Source organism: Aethalodelphis obliquidens, unplaced genomic scaffold, assembly GCF_003676395.1.
Source record: "Aethalodelphis obliquidens isolate GAN/ISIS:26980383/991018 unplaced genomic scaffold, ASM367639v1 scaffold126, whole genome shotgun sequence".
Classification (NCBI taxonomy): Eukaryota; Metazoa; Chordata; class Mammalia; order Artiodactyla; family Delphinidae; genus Aethalodelphis; species Aethalodelphis obliquidens.
In genome coordinates, this window is record NW_020838070.1 from 1,423,688 (window position 1) to 1,440,078 (window position 16,391).

A 16,391-nucleotide genomic window follows, 5' to 3' on the forward strand; every position below is an offset into this window, starting at 1 on the left:
GCAGACAGGCCTTTAATAAGTGCTCTCTGATGGCAGCCTGGTCCTAAGGCTGTTACTAACAGATGCGGTCTTCCCTGCGGTAGCTCCATTCATCCCGGATCACTCCTCCATCTGCTCTTGCGCGAGAAAGGCAGACCGTGGGAAGCCGACCCTCCAACACCTCTGACCTTCTGCCGGATCAGGCTGGAAGCTTACAAGAGACAGTGGGATGCTGGGAAACACTAGGCTGAAACCTCCTTCCTACTGCGTCTGCCTCACCACAGTGGCTACGAAAGGCTGAGTCAGCTTGACTGGGGTGTGGGTGTGGGGGTGCCTTCAAGGGCCTTCTAGCTTTGAACTCAGCAGCTCCAGCTTTCAGCCTGGATGCCTGGGTGTGGTCCTGCAGGCCCGATGCTCAGGAGGCTGAATGGGTGGCCTCATTGTTTCTTGATGACCTTAAGAAGTCTAAGGGGTGTTCTGACTTCAATTAGGTGAAAGCCCTGCAAGGCAGGCTGTTTCACTTGTAACCATACTGTCATCCCACCCCACACCTCCACAGCCCCTTCCATCTCCAAAAAGGACTTGATCCAGGGCCTAGAGTAGGGCCCACCTCTCTCAGCCTCTTTATAAGGGAAATGAGATCTTAAAAACAGACCCCAAGGCCTTCAAACCTAATAGTATTAGAAGCGTGCCTGTAGGGACATTGCTTTAATCTCCTCATTAAAAAATTTTTTTTGTTTATTTGGCTGCACTGGGTCTTAGTTGCAGCATGCGGGCTCCTTTAGTTGTGGCATGCATGTGGGATCTAGTTCCCTGACCCTGCATTGAGAGCACGGAGACTTAACCGCTGGACCACCAGGGAAGTCCCTCTCCTCACTTTTATTTGAAGAATTGCAGGCTTAATTAGGCGGAGACTTGCCCCAGATCACCCAGCCTGTGTGGGGCAGTGCGGGGCCAGACCTAGTGGGCTGTGCTGCCCACTCCCCAGTCCCCTGGGCTGCAGGCAAACACAAGGAGGAAAGTCGTGGTCCTCCCCAGGCAGAAGGCTTCTGTGGGTGAGAGGTGGTGTTGCCGGTGTAGAGCAGAGTGGGGCATAGACGAAACAGCCGGTGCTGGCTGCATGGCGGAATCAAAGGGTGATGCTGAGCACCGGGGAGGAAGAGAGAGTTTCATCTGACGGTGAGAGAAATGAGGCCAGCAGTCAATCTTGCTCCGAGGGCAAGATCTTAAACCCAGATGTTTAGAGGTCTACAGAGCTGCACTCAGGCTCAAGTGGCCTGTCCTGCCTGACACGGCTCATCCTGAGCTGGAGCTCCTCCAGACAGGCTGTGGGGCACCCCCTCCCCCAGAAGCTGCCCTTTCACCTTGGTGGCTAGGTAGGCTCCTGATCCTCCTTCCAGGAGCACTCCAGGCTCCCTTGTCCCAGAGAAGCCGAGGCTGAGGCAGCTGAGCTTGGGGCCTCCTCCTCTGTAGTTCCCTGATGACTCATCCGGCAGCCTATCAGGCAGAGAGAGGAAGAAGGCGGCCTGAGAAGCTAACCCAGCAGCTGGCAGCTGAATCTGTGAAGGGCACGGGGAAAACAGGGCTGACCCTCACCTCCCAGGGGCACGAAATCTCGGCCCGGGAGCTGTACAGCTTCTCCTGTGTCTGGCTTTCCTGTGCCACATGACCATGACTCAGACCCTCACCGACAGTCTCCAAGTTCAAGAGGCTATTTTCAGGACACTTTGGCCTGACAGCAGCTCTCCGACACATACACACGCTTGCTTCCTCACTCTTCCCCACTTCTACATGGGTTCTGATCTACAAAAAATGGGGTTCTGCACTAAGCCTGGGGCTGCTGATTGGGTGGCCTGCCCAGCTCTGGGCTTCGGTCCCTGGCTCGTTGCCCCAGCCCAGAGCCCCGCAGCTTTGCCCCTTCTCTCTCACTCCTGCAGCTTGTGGGAAGTGAGGACTAAGTGGGAGCCCGTTGTGTCTCTGCCTCTGAAGGCAAGTCAAAATCCTGATCCATTACTCAGCTGGACTCTCTCCACAGCTCCACTCGGGCCCCAGATGCATTCTTCCCTCTGCTCTCTGTATCGGAGCCGAGGACATGAGCAGTGACAATAGCCACACCCTCTCAGCTCACCCACAAGGCTATGAAAATACAAGGGGAAAGGAAAGGGGCAGAACTCATTCAGTATTCTTTCAGGGCCTGATCCACATACACTGCCTATTCTCTCTTCTGTGGTGCCTCTATGACCCCCTGGAGGGATCTGGGGGTAGGAATGAGCGGGATGGTACCAGATTAACCCTGGGCTCAAGCTCAACTCCCTCACCAGCTAGTAAAGATCTTCTGTCCAAGTTGAGGTGTTCTTAATGTGGGTTCAAGGAGGTCTGGGAGCCCTAAACACTATTTTTGTTTTTTTCCACGGAAGAGGTCCATAGCTTTCATCATATCCTCCAAGGGTCTGACATTCCTCAGAAAGTTGTTCTAGTCTCCCCAGAAGATCAAGGCCAGGGCAAAATGCTTGCTCTGCCTCCACATTTTTACACCGAGGGAAAGCTCACTAATGTAGTGCCTTCCTACCTGAGTGCAAGTTAGAATGACCACCTCAGATGCACTCGCCCTAGGTCTACTGAATCAGCCACTGGGCACTAGGCCCAGGATCTGTGCTTTTGACAAGTTCTCTGGATGATTCCCATGCCCAGAGGCCAGGGACTGCCATCTGACCCCCGCTCTATACTGTAAGGCTGTGCTGTCCAACATGGCAGCCACTAGCCACATGGCTATTTACATTTAAATCAATTCATTTAAAATAAAATTTAAAAGTCAGTTCCTCAGTTACACTAGCTACCGTATATGACAGGGCACAGAGAGGACATTTCCATCACTGCAGAAGGTTCTATTAGACAGTTCTCATCTGAGGCTATGATAGCAATGCTTTCTCTGACAGCAAAATTTCTGTTCCTAGGATTCTGGGACAGGAATGGGGTTTAGACTAAATGAGTGCTTGATTAACTGGAAGGTACGAGAATAATGTTTAAAATTTTGATGACAACCTTTCTAAAATGTATCATATTTCAGTTCCCTGTTTTAGTAAGGTCAGTAAAAACACTAGATTAGGAACCACGAGATATGAGGTCAAGCCTTGGAAGCTTTTTTTAAAAAGCAGCAGGACCATTTTTATTAAATGAAATCCACCTCAACCCCCACAATATAAAAGAGCAAGAAATGTGCAACTGCTACGTAATTCACATTAGAAACAGCTGCTCTGCTGAAGAAGGTGGGCAAGGGCCACACATACTCAGCTTCCCTTCATCCACCACAGACCTCCCCAGAATCCTAGGTCTCCAAGAAAAAGAGTCTGAAAACTAGTGGCCTAGGAAACCTTTTGAGGTTCCTTCTAGTTTCCCAAATGCCACTGATCTGTCAGGATTATTTGAGGGCTGGATGACTCCAATTCAGAATGATAATTGTCAATATCTACTAAGCACGGCCATTATTAATGTCAATTTCAGATGTGAAAACGGAGGCTTTAGAGAAGTCCAGTAGCCTGTCAGAACAGTCACACAGGGACAAGTTGCAGAAGTGGGGCTGAACGTGCACTGCTGCCTCCCCAGCCTTCATGCTAAACCTTGAGCAGGCCACTGAGTTTCTTCTCATAGCTTCTTCAGAGCTGCATTGAGGGCTGAAGGAGGTAGAGTACATGAAATGCCAATCACCTTGCCTGGCCAATAGAAGCTCATAAACGCCCTCACTGAGACAATGGGACTTCTTTGTTTCAGCATCATACAGCCAAGGTGTCAAGCCTTACCTAAAGCACTCAACACCTTCAGCCCTGATTCTCTGTATATCAAAGAGAAATATAGGGCCATCTTGAAAATGTCCACTGAGGGGCCAGGGCAGACCAGGGCAAATCCCTCTCATGATATTTCATCTGGAAATAAAAACTTGTCCTTCTCTGAATGCCCAGAGGGGACAAATAACAGAAGTAGAGGAACTCAACTTCCTTAATAAGATACTAGTTGAAAACCAATCTCATTCTGACGCTTCCTCTTTTAAGCCTTCAGCTTGCCCGGCTACTAGGCCACATTGGGCCAGCCTCTGCCTATCAAGAACAAGGGGTGTGCAGGAAGGGGAACCAAGGGCAAGCGCTGGGCAGAGTAACCTGGCCAGGCAAAACGGCTCTCTGGCCAGGCAGACCCAGAGATCCCCATGTGTTCTCAATCCCAGCTCCCTTTTCTGCCCTGCCTATCCTCCCCAAGCCCCTACCCTCAGCCTCTGTTCCAGCCACACTGCTCCTTTCACTTCCCTGAGCAGGGCAGCAACGGGTGAGCCTGATTCTTTTCCTCTGCTCATCCCGTTCCCTGTAAAGAGTGTCTTCTTCCTTTATTACTATCTGTCCAGATCTCACCTATCCTTTATAACCTATCTCCTCAATGAAACCGTTTCCGGTAGGCTCCCGCATTCACCCAACAGGTATTAAATGACAGTCTCCTAAGTGCCAGGGACTGTCACAGTCACTACCATTCATTAAACATCTTCTGTGTGTTGGGCATGTGCTAGGGGCTTTATCCATGTTATTGATGAACCTCACAGCAACACTGCAAGGTTGGTAATATTTTTACAGATGAAGAAAATAAGGCTCTGAGAGGTAAACTGCCTGCAGAAACTAATAAGGCCCAATTTATACAACTAGAGCATCTAACATGGGGTTAGGGCTAAAGGCAGGACACTCCTGGCCCTTTCCCCTGGGACCCAAGGATCCTTAGTTCCTTTCTAGGATAAAAGTTGTTGGCAAGGGTACCTGGAACTTCGGGAACTGAGCAATATTACTACCCATGTGCACATTACTACCCCTATTTTACCCGCAGGATCTGCCCACTGTTGGTAATAATTTCTTAGCCTGTGTAGGCAGGAAGGACAAGAACTAAAAATGAGGGGTCTCATCAGTAAGGGCTGGATCACCAATAAATTGGTCAGACTTCTAGTGGAGTTACTCCAGTACGTGTTCCTGGGATGTTACCAGTTTTCACTTGATTAGTTTTAACAGGTCATTTCATTTTCTTAATACAATTAAAAAAAAATCCACACAATACACAAACACAGCAACAAGAGTTCCAGGAAAGATGGTACTATCTTCAGGGAAAGAAGCACTGAAGGCTGTGCTTTGGCAAGCAGAAAAGTAAACCAGAGAAGAAATGGGATGCAAGAAACAATGGTAGGCATAGGAATCGATACGATATGTTGGTCAATTTAATTAACAATTGAATGTAAAAAAAATTAGTTTCACCCTGAGAAAACCATAATTCAAAAAGAGACATGTACAACAATGTTCACTGCAGCACTATTTACAATAGCCTAGACATGGAACCAACCTAAATGTCCACTGACAGATGAATGCATAAAGAAGATGTGGCACATATATACAATGGAATATTACTCAGCCATAAAAAGGAACGAAATTGAGTTATTTGTAGTGAGGTGGATGGACCTAGAGTCTGTCACACAGAGTGAAGTTAGTCAGAAAGAGAAAAACAAATACCATATGCTAACGCATATATGTGGAGTCTAAAAAAAAAAAGGAAAATGGTGATGAACTGATGAACCTAGTTGCAGGGCAGGAATAAAGATGTAGACATAGAGAATGGACCTGAGGACAGGGCGTGGAAGGGGGAAGCTGGAGCGAAGTGAGAATAGCATCAACATATATACACAGCCGAATGTAAAATAGCTAGTGGGAAGCAGCAGCACAGCACAGGGAGATAAGTTTGGTGCTTTGCAATGACCTAGAGGGGTGGGATAGGGAGGATGGGAGGGAGGCTCAAGAGGGAGGGGATATGGGGACATATGTATGCATATGGCTGATCCACTTTGGTGTAAAACAGAAACTAACACAGTATTGTGAAGCAATTATACTCCAATAAAGATCTATTAAAAAAAAAGAATTTAATCTACATAAGCACATATGGTCTACATTAAAAAAATTATTTTATAATGTAAAAGAGAAACAGAAATAACTTGCTCATTTTACCACTAAAAACAAAAACTACATTTGATAGCCATGAACATTTCGCCAAATAGAAAATGTCCAAGAACAGATAGATGAAACAAACAAATCAATGGAAAGTATTTCTCAAACAGACTAAAATTATATGTGATTAAATGAGGAAACTTTTAGATTGAACAATATGAAGTCATCATTTTTATAAGTCAAAAATAGTAAACAATCCAGTAGTTTTATATTTTTCTATCAAATATATAGGATGGTTTCTACATTATACAAGCCTTTGGGAAAATAGCAAAAATAAAGAAATTTTAAAATCTCAAAAAAAAATTAGTTTAGGGCTTCCCTGGTGGCGCAGTGGTTGAGAGTCCGCCTGCCGATGCAGGGGACACGGGTTCGTGCCCCGGTCCGGGAAGATCCCACATGCCGCGGAGCAGCTGGGCCCGTGAGCCATGGCCACTGAGCCTGTGCGTCCGGAGCCTGTGCTCCGCAATGGGAGAGGCCACAACAGTGAGAGGCCCGCGTACCGCAAAAAAAAAAAAAAAAAAAAATTAGTTTAAAGCACTTTAAAACATTAAGTTTTCAAGTCAGACAATCAGGATTTTAAAAGATCCCTCTAGATGCTAACTAAAAGAGACAAAACAAAATTATACAGAAAGATTGAGAACAAAGGATGCAAAGAGATATGCCAGGCCAATACTAACCAAAAACATTTAATGTTAATATCAGACCAAATACTTAAGACAAAAAGATATAACAATCACTTATATGCATGCAACAAGTAGCCTCTAAATCCAGAGACTTGTGGCAGGTTGAGGCTTTCTGGATGAGTAAGGTCTTGCTTTCGGAGTGTCCTGTCACACTGCAGAGAACTGCAGGATCTTAGAACACAGAATTCTTTGAACATGTATTGGTCTGCTGGGTATAGGGGCTTTGCTGAGCACTGGGTGTACGCTGAGGGAGAAGATGCAGCAGCCCATTGAAGAGCTTACAGTCTACTGGGGAAAGAGACAAGTAGTCTCTTACCACACAGAGATGCAATGACAGCACAGACACATAGCAGATGCAGTGGGAACACATGGAGGGACAGCTAGCCCAGCCTGGTGGGGATCAGGAAAGGCTTCTTAAAGCAGGTGACACCTGGGCTGAGTCTCAAGGGGTGAGTGAGAAGTTCCCAAGAAAAAAGGAGAGGGTATTCCAAGTAGAGGGGATGGCAAAAGTTAAGGAACAGGGGTGAATCTATGTAGGAATCACAAACAGCTTGAAGTTGTTGGTGAGCAAAGCTTGTCGAGAGCTGCAGGAGATGAGGTTGCCTGTGGAGTTCAGGTACCAGATCATGGAATTGTGCTTGGTCCTGATACACCCCCAGGGGTGAAATACTCAGAAGAGCGAGAGGCGTCTAATTCAGGGGCAGAGTTCCAGATGGAGGAACCTACAGCGTAAGGACAGATGGTGGATGCTGGGCATTAAATGAAAATCCTGCCATTGGGACAGAACTCTCCACCACCTGCCCAGCCTGGGCTGATAAAAATCACAAGTTACAGGCCTCTGGAAGGCTTGCTAATTTCCCCTTCGGCAGAGAAAGGGAGTGAGCACTGGGACCTAGAAACAGACATCGGAAGAAGGAGCACCCTGAGTGAAACGCAGCTGGAGGAATCTCAACACCTGCCTCCTCGCCAGCTTGAGGCCTGCTTCCCAGGAGAGCAAGTTCTGCATAAGCATTTCCCATTAAAGAGGATATGAAATGTGAATGTAATACATTAATCATTAAAATCTTACAGGTCAGTTATAAAAAAGAAACCTGTCACGCCCACAAAACTCAATCTCACTGCCAGTTCCATAGGTCAAACTGCCAGGTAGATGAAATGTATGGAATAAAATTTATGACCATCCCTAATTCCCACCACACATCAAGGGTAACCAGCTCTGTCTGTCATACAGAGTGAAGTAAGTCAGAAAGAGAAAAACAAATATCATATGCTAACACATATATATGGAATCTAAAAAAAAAAATGGGGCTTCCCTGGTGGCGCAGTGGTTGAGAGTCCGCCTGCCGATGCAGGGGACACGGGTTCGTGTCCCGGGCCCGGAAGATCCCACATGCCGCGGAGCGGCTGGGCCCGTGAGCCATGGCCGCTGAGCCTGCGCGTCTGGAGCCTGTGCTCCGCAACGGGAGAGACCACAACAGTGAGAGGCCCGCGTACCACAAAAAAAAAAAAAAAAAAAAAAAATGGTTCTGATGAACTTAGGGGCAGGACAGGGATAAAGACGCAGATGTAGAGAATGGACTTGAGGACACGGGGAGGGGGAAGGGTAAGCTGGGACGAAGTGAGAGAGTGGCATGGACATATATACACTACCAAATGTAAAACAGATAGCTAGTGGGAAGCAGCCGCACAGCACAGGGAGATCAGCTCGATGCTCTGTGACCATCTAGAGGGGTGGGATAGGGAGGGTGGGAGGGAGACACAAGAGGGAGGAGATATGGGGATACATGTATATGTATAGCTGATTCACTTTGTTATACAGCAGAAACTAACACAACATTGTAAAGCAATTATACTCCAATAAAGACATTAAAAAAAAAAAAGGTTAACCAGCCCCACATGTGCAGGAACACCGCTGTCTACAGGCCCTTTCAAATGTTTAAGACACGAAGTCACCTCACTATTCTATTAGCACAGGCCTTACCCACTTCCAGCTTCTCCCTGACCCCTCCCATCTCACAATGAGGCCACGCTAATCTTAAATCATGATGTCCTTAAGATAACCTCAAGCTCAAAGACATCTGTTGGCTGTTCACTGCTTATGGGTCTGGTCCCAACTCTGTGGTCCATAATCTGTCTTACCACTGTTTCCCTAAACACAGGGTTTGGCTCTGGCCAGTCTGATCTCTCAACACCCCGCTGGCTACTCAGATCTACAGGTCTCCGTGTGTGCTTCGTCCTTGTGTGGGCCATGCTGCACCTCCTGCTTGTCCTTCCCAGGCGAAGCTCAGGCCTTCCACCTCCAGGAAGTCCCCGCTGATAGCACCTGGTCTCCTTACTCTCCTCACCCTCACTCCCTTTACTCGTTAAATAAAATAATGTAGGTGAAAGAACTCTAAATGTGATAAATCATCATACACCAAGGGAAGGTAGCCATTTCTTGTGCGCACAACTCCATAATTGCAATCTAGGAGGTATGGAGCAGATAGAAATATGGGAAAAGATGTACAAAGACGTTCAGTGTATTTTTATAATAGTAAAACACTGAAACAAAAATGTCTAATTACACGGGGAGGATAATTATTAAATAAGTCATAGTACATCCATTAAAAATGCTTACAAATAATATTTAACTATATGGAAAAATGCTTATGGGATACAAAGTTAACAGAAAAAGGATACAGAATTATATCTAAGGTATGATCCCACCTAGCATGTGTCTGTATATTTTATCAACATTTATAAAAATGCAGACACCTAGCACAGACATGCAGCAATGGTTCTCCCTTGGTGGTGGTAATATTCTTTATACTTCTCTAATTTTTCCACATTTTTTGCAGTGAGGAAGTACTACTTTTCCCAGTCTTCATTTTTCAACAGATGTTTCCAAATGGTAAAAATAAAATACAGAAAGGATAAACAATGAGAAATATAAGTCCCTCCCACCACTCCCCCATTCTTCTGAGGGGATCCCCATTACCAGTTTCTTACATATCCCTCCAGAGATGTTCTCTGCGAGGTATTACTTTTACAGTGAAAACAAGCTATAACTAAAATAAGGTCTCTTGGTATGGGATGAGAACTTAGGAGGCGTCTGGTCCACATCTGTGACTGGGGCTTCATAAATACGTGACGACTGCTTCCTCACCCCGCACACACACACCACACACACAGGAAACCTTGCCAGAAACTTGGGGGCTGTTCAGTGAGTTCTGGCAGCAGGGCCGCTAAAACAGAAGCTGGAGATGGGTAAGCTTGTCCCTCCTGGTTTTGGTTTTCATTTCACTCTCTTTCTAGTTTTCCCTGGGGGACTGTGAGTTTCATCCGTTGGGACTCAAGAAGCAGGAAGGTGCTCAGCGATTGCTGTGCCAGCCGTCCTCAACTCTGATGGCCAGTGCTTCCCTGCTTTTACTTTATAACCATCCAATGACAAGTGTATGCAGCGGTGAAGATGCTGGGTAAGACATGCTCGTGGGCACAAGTGGCCCCATAAAGAGTGGGAAACAGCAGAACTGGACCTGAGAGAAAACCACTGGCCCCTCGGTGGCTGCTGATGTCAAGGGGTAGGATCTGAGGGCTGGTCCCAACCCGGGGAACCTGAAAGAGGCAAGGGTTTCAGGCTAGTATATCTGACACTGCTTCCTTGTATATCTGACACTGCTCTTTCTTTTAAAAAAAAAAGAAAAAAAATTATTTTGTTTTCAAGTACAAATATACTACTTGTTCATTATCAAAAATTAAACAATACAAAAAGTGTATATATTAAAAAAAATCCCTGCACCATTCCCTTCTCCCTGAAATGTTAGAAACAGGTTTGGTGTAAACCCCTCTAGTTCCATTACTGTACATATACGAACATAGAGTTTGGGACTTTTTTTTTTTTTTTTTTTGCAGTACGCGGGCCTCTCACTGTTGTGGCCTCTCCCATTGCGGAGCACAGGCTCTGGAAGCGCAGGCTCAGCGGCCATGGCTCACGGGCCCAGCCGCTCCACGGCATGTGGGATCTTCCCGGACTGGGGCACGAACCCGCGTCCCCTGCATCGGCAGGCAGACTCTCAACCACTGCGCCACCAGGGAAGCCCTGGGACCATTTTTAAAATAAACATAGGATTATACATACATAATATTCTATACGTTGCTTCTTTCACTTAACAATGAATTATGAATACTGTTCCATTTCAGTGTATGTAGATCTATCTCATTCTTTTTAATGGTTCCATAAGATTTTATGGTACAGATGTACTATCATTTTCCCACTTTTTCTTCTATGGGTGGATTTTCAAATTGTTTCCATTTTTTATTCTTGTAAGTAATATTGCAAAACAACACCTTTATTCACTTCTTTGTGCGCTTTTCTTTCTTTTTTTTTTCAGCCGTGCCGCACGGCTTGCGGCTTGTGGGATCTTAGTTCCCTGACCAGGGACTGAACCCATGCCCTCGGCAGTGAAAATGCAGAGTCCTAACCACTGGACCACCAGGGAATTCCCTCTTTGTGCACTCTTACAAGTAACTCTAGGTGGTAAATTGCTGGGATCAGAATTCCTGGGTAACCCTTTTCTTAGTGGGTTAGTGGCCCTTTCTTCTCTCCTGTTTCTATGTGTCAGGGAAGTAGGCAGCATCCATCAGTTAAGCACAGGTGGTTACCAAACACTACACTAGTTATTTGCTAGAAAGACTATCCTTGCCCTCAAGGTGCTTATCTAGTCGGTGCAAATGGGTGGATGGATAAATAGATGATCAAGGAATCTCAAAACGACCTTGAGATCAGAAGGGCCCTGGACGTCATTTATTCCAACATAGCACTCAATGATCCTGAGGGATGGCCATCCAGCTACTTAACAGGATGGTCTTGCCATCAAAAGATCTGAGTTTGGGGGCTTCCCTGGTGGCGCAGTGGTTGAGAGTCCGCCTGCCGATGCAGGGGACGCGGGTTCGTGCCCCGGTCCGGGAGGATCCCACATGCCGCGGAGCGGCTAGGCCCGTGAGCCATGGCCGCTGAGCCTGCGCGTCCGGAGCCTGTGCTCCGCAACGGGAGAGGCCACAACAGTGAGAGGCCCACGTACAGCAAAAAAAGAAAAAAAAAGATCTGAGTTTGAATCTGGTGTATAACCATGGGCAGATAACTTAATCTGAGACTCAGGTATCTCATCTGTTAAATAAGGATCCTCAAACGTACATAACAGGATTTTACAGGACAATTAAACACAAGAAACAATGTTTAAATGCCCAGCAGGGTGCCTGGCACACAGGGGATGCTCTAGAAACATTAGCAGAACCTCCAGTGAGAGGGAAGCTGTTACAAGATGAGCAGTCCTTTCCGGGACTGGAAGTGCCAGTTGTTTGACAGTCCTTGCCTGTGCAGAGTTGAAACCACCAGCCAGCAGCCCTAGCGTTGGAAGGAAAGTCTGGAACGGGCACAGTCAAAGGAGGAGGGGAGCATCCCAAGAGCAGGGAGGCAGGAGCGGCCAGCAGGAAAAGGACCACCCATGACAGGGGTGTTGTTTGTTTGTTTGGGTTTTTTTTGGCTTCGCCTTGCATGTGGGATCTTAGTTCCCTGACCAGGGCTTGAACCTGTGTCCCCTGCAGTGGAAGCACAGAGCCCTAACCACTGGACTGCCAGGGAATTCCTGAGGGGGTTGTTCTTTGAAGAGCATTCTGCACACGCCATCCAGCCTCTCTCTCCTGGCAGTGCCTCAGCTCTGAATGGACTCGAGTGACCCACCAGTGCACAATGAACAAGGACCCAGAGCTCCTCGGCACCTAGAGCCGAAATCAGTTGTCCTGTGGACATCTTTGGGTGTTTTCAACAACCTGCTGCTATATGTATACACAGAATTACATGCCGGTTGTCAATAATAATAAAAATAATAATGACAGCTGTTATTATTTGCTATGTATTAGGTATATTAGGCAATGCTTGCTATGTATTACATGTGTATTACTTCTTGAATCCTCACAATAACTCTAGTATCATTCCCCTTAGATGGAGGAATAAATTGAGGCTCAGTAGGTCAAGTAATTTTCCCATGGTCACACTGCAAGGAAGTGGCAGAAGCAGGATTTGCATGTGGGACTCTTTTATGTCAAAGTCCATACTCTTAACCATGACACTGAATCCATTTTCAAACGATTCAAGCTTTAAAAATTGGGACCCAAATGCAGAAGCTGCCACAAGCCAAAGGTTTGTTAATGAGAAACCCAGGGACTGACCCAGGAGGAAGCATCTCAGTTAGGAGGCATAAACACAGCCAGCCTGTTTTGGAAAAGGCAACTTTAAAATGGCAATAGGGATCAGAGACTCCAAGCATGTGGCAGGCCTGTGTTCCTTAGCCCACCCATGCCCAGCACAGCTGGACCCATCCCAGGGACCAACAGTATGAAAACGCTCAAATTCACCATTCATTTTATATATAAAGCCTGGCTCCAGGCTTCTTGAGCCTATTTTACTGTTTTTTGTTTTTGTTTTTAATAGCAAAGCCTCGAGCATCAGTTACTAAATTCATAAACACGGTTATTACTTTGTCTCCAGGCCCTGATATAGGGTATTGTATACACTTTAAAAGTAAAGTATTACAACGACATTTTCAATTCAACTTTCAAATCCTTTGCATGAGGAGAGCCAACAGTATATAGAAAAGATGCCACTGGGGCATCACTGATCCACAGAGGCAGTTACGCAGGAGAATGGGGGGCGGGGTAGTATTGAGAAAAACCTCAACCACTTCATTTTCTACAATACACAGCAAGGAATTTTTAATGTATGTTATATACAAAAGTTTCATAGGATCACTGAAATCTGTAGGTTGGGGTATTTTGTGTAACTGAATATTCTGATTAAGTGGGGGCTGCAGCATGTACCACTCAATAACGATCAGTTTCCGAAGATTATAGTGCAGTTAACTGCCCTCAACACTAAAATCGTGCCAAACACAACCAGCTTTCTTTGATGAGTCAAAATGTACTTCTGGATCTTGCCAAGCCTTGAGGTCATCATTGCAAGCAAGGTCTGCTTGTGAAAAACTTTTCCTTATTTAACTTTTCGGATTGGATTCTGAGCAAGGAGCAGTTCCCTGGGCTATGGTCAATCCTGCTGCAACACAACCACTTCCCTCCTCTGTTGGTTGGTAATTCTGCTTTTCACAGGTGGGACTGGCTTCAAGCAGGGTCTACCTGTTTTCGGAGATGGAGAAAGACGGGCTCAGCCTCTTTGGAAGGGAAGAGGCTTCAAGTTCATTGTAGTTATTAGTGACTGGTCCTGAAATTGAGGAACTAGTTTGAGGAACTTCAGAATAAACAAGAAACCCAAACAACTTGGCTTTCCACAGAAGGCTTCCAACATATAGGGGTAAATGGAAGGAAGTACACAGTCCAGCTCCGCCCTTTAGCAGTGGCACCCTATTCATGGCCTCGTTTCAGATGCTGCCCTACACATCCTTTGACAGACTGGCCTGAGTGAGCAGCTTGAGGACATGTCCCTTTCAACACAGGGTCACATTCTTGTCCTCCCCCAGAAAGGGAGGAAAGGGTTTGGGACCTGTGGTATGACAGGGAATGTTCGCAGATGATCTCTGGAAGGCAGACTCTTTATTTATATTTTTATTATTATTTTTAAAAAGTTTTATTTTTGGCTGCGCTGGGTCTTCATTGCTGCGTGCGGGCTTTCTCTAGTCGTGGTGAGCGGGGGCTACTCTTCGTTGCGGTGGGCGGGCTTCTCATTGCGGTGGCTTCTCTTGTTGCGGAGCACGGGCTCTAGGCGTGCGGGCTTCAGTAGTTGTGGCACGTGGGCTCAGTAGTTGTGGCTCGTGGGCTCTAGAGCGCAGGCTCAGTAGTTGTGGTGCGTGGGCTTAGTTGCTCCGCAGCATGTGGGATCTTCCCGGACTAGGGCTTGAACCCGTGTCTCCTGCATTGGCAGGAGGATTCTTAACCACTGTGCCACCAGGGAAGTACCTCCATTTCTAATCTTAATTGGCAATAGCATCCTCATTTGAGGCTGGCAAAGCCCCCTTCCTCCCAAGCCTCCCACCTATCCCTAGTATTGACCAGGACTAATTCCGTTCTGATAAAAGGAAATGTCGCAGTCAGCAGAAGGTGGGTGGTGGATCTCAGATACAACAGCTCTTTGCACTTATGGGGGCCACCATCTAGATGTGACATCAAGCTTTGCCCACAGGAAAGAGCCTCTTCACTGAGAGGAGCTGGACGGATCCCGAGGGAATGATGCCCAACTATTCTGGGTCTTCTGGCTACCTGCACACCACAGGTAACACAACAGGAGAAAGATGCAGAGGAGCTTCTTGGTGCCCAGTGGGTTTGTAGCCTCACAATCAATCATTCATAGCTACTAAAGACCCACTTTGGGTACGATACTGCCTGGTGAGGTAGGACAGTGACCTACAGGTGTAGGCAACCTTTGAGACTTCCGGGTAACCCTGCCCAGAATTGTGTTTTCTTATCAACCTTCACCTCCTTTTGGTTACACGAACCTCATGGTACAAGAGAGTGTCAAGTAAATAGATTTCCGTTTACTTTTTCTTAGACTCAGAGCAGCTGCCGCTTTGGCTCCACCCTCCCCAGGTCTGGCAAAGCTTTCAAGGCCGGGAGTGATGGGATTGGGTGTGGATATAGAGGAGAAGCTAGTTAAAAAATACAATTCCTACTCCAGGAGTAGTTCTTTTGTTCAAGGAGCTGCACAGCACAGTGCAAAGAGCCTGGACTTTAGTTCAGATTCTGCAATTAACTAGCCGTGTGGCCTTGGGCAACTCAGCTTCTTGGGGTCACCATTTTCTCGTTTGTAAAACAGAGCACACAAACGGTTATGATCATTTCCAGGCTATAACTCAAAGAGTTCTTTCTTGACAGAGTGGTTCAGGCCTAAGGTCACTTAGCCATGCCCACCCAAAGTGACTGCTGGCTAGTCCAGATGGATGAGGTGTGGGTAGGGGGCCTGGAGGGGAGCCTGCAACAGATAAAGGAAACAAGGTAATACTAGCTCTTCCCTGTGGCTTCAGTGAAGTCAAGCCCACCTGGTGGGGTGATCTGGACATTGCTTAGAGGTCCTTGACCCTCAGCAGTCAAGTTCAACACCAACTGCACTGGTCTAGAACACAGACTCAGAACAAACTCTTTGCCTTGAAGGATACCTGGTCACGGCTTTAGTGGTAAGAGGGTCAGAAGGCACAGCACCCAGAAACCAGGTGGAAGAGATGGCTCAGGAGTTCCCTCTGCCGCTTCTTTCTTTTCTTTTTTTTTTTGTGGTACGTGGGCCTCTCACTGTTGTGGCCTCTCCCATTGCGGAGCACAGGCTCCGGACGCGCAGGCTCAGCGGCCATGGCTCACGGGCCCAGCCGCTCCGCGGCATGTGGGATCTTCCCGGACCGGAGCACGAACCCGTGTCTCCTGCATCGGCAGGCAGACTCTCAACCACTGCGCCACCAGGGAAGCCCTCTTTCTTTTCTTTTTAAATAAATATATTTATTTTATTTTTGGCTGTGTTGGGTCTTCATTGCTGCGCGTAGGCTTTTCTCTAGTTGTGGTGAGTGGGGGCTACTCTTCGTTGTGGTGCGCGGGGCTTCTCATTGCAGTGGCTTCTCTTGTTGCAGAGCACGGGCTCTAGGCGTGTGGGCTTCAGTAGTTGTGGCACGTGGGCTCAGTAGTTGTGGCTCGCAGACTCTAGAGCACAGGCTCAGTAGTTGTGGCACACGGGCTTAGTTGCTCC

At 47.0% G+C, this 16,391-nt stretch overlaps 1 protein-coding gene across 2 annotated transcripts in view; it reads right to left on the reverse strand.

The window, feature by feature from the left end:
- MAP3K14 (mitogen-activated protein kinase kinase kinase 14) overlaps nt 1–16,391 on the reverse strand; it is a 43,023-nt gene that overhangs the window by 20,907 nt on the left and 5,725 nt on the right. Inside the window, exon 2 of one of the 2 annotated variants that reach the window (XM_027098933.1) lies at nt 1,344–1,476. The exons of the other annotated variant lie outside the window; for it this stretch is intronic. The gene's annotated coding sequence lies outside the window, so the exon portion shown is untranslated. The remainder of the gene's footprint in view (nt 1–1,343; nt 1,477–16,391) is intronic. 2 annotated transcript variants of the gene reach the window in all.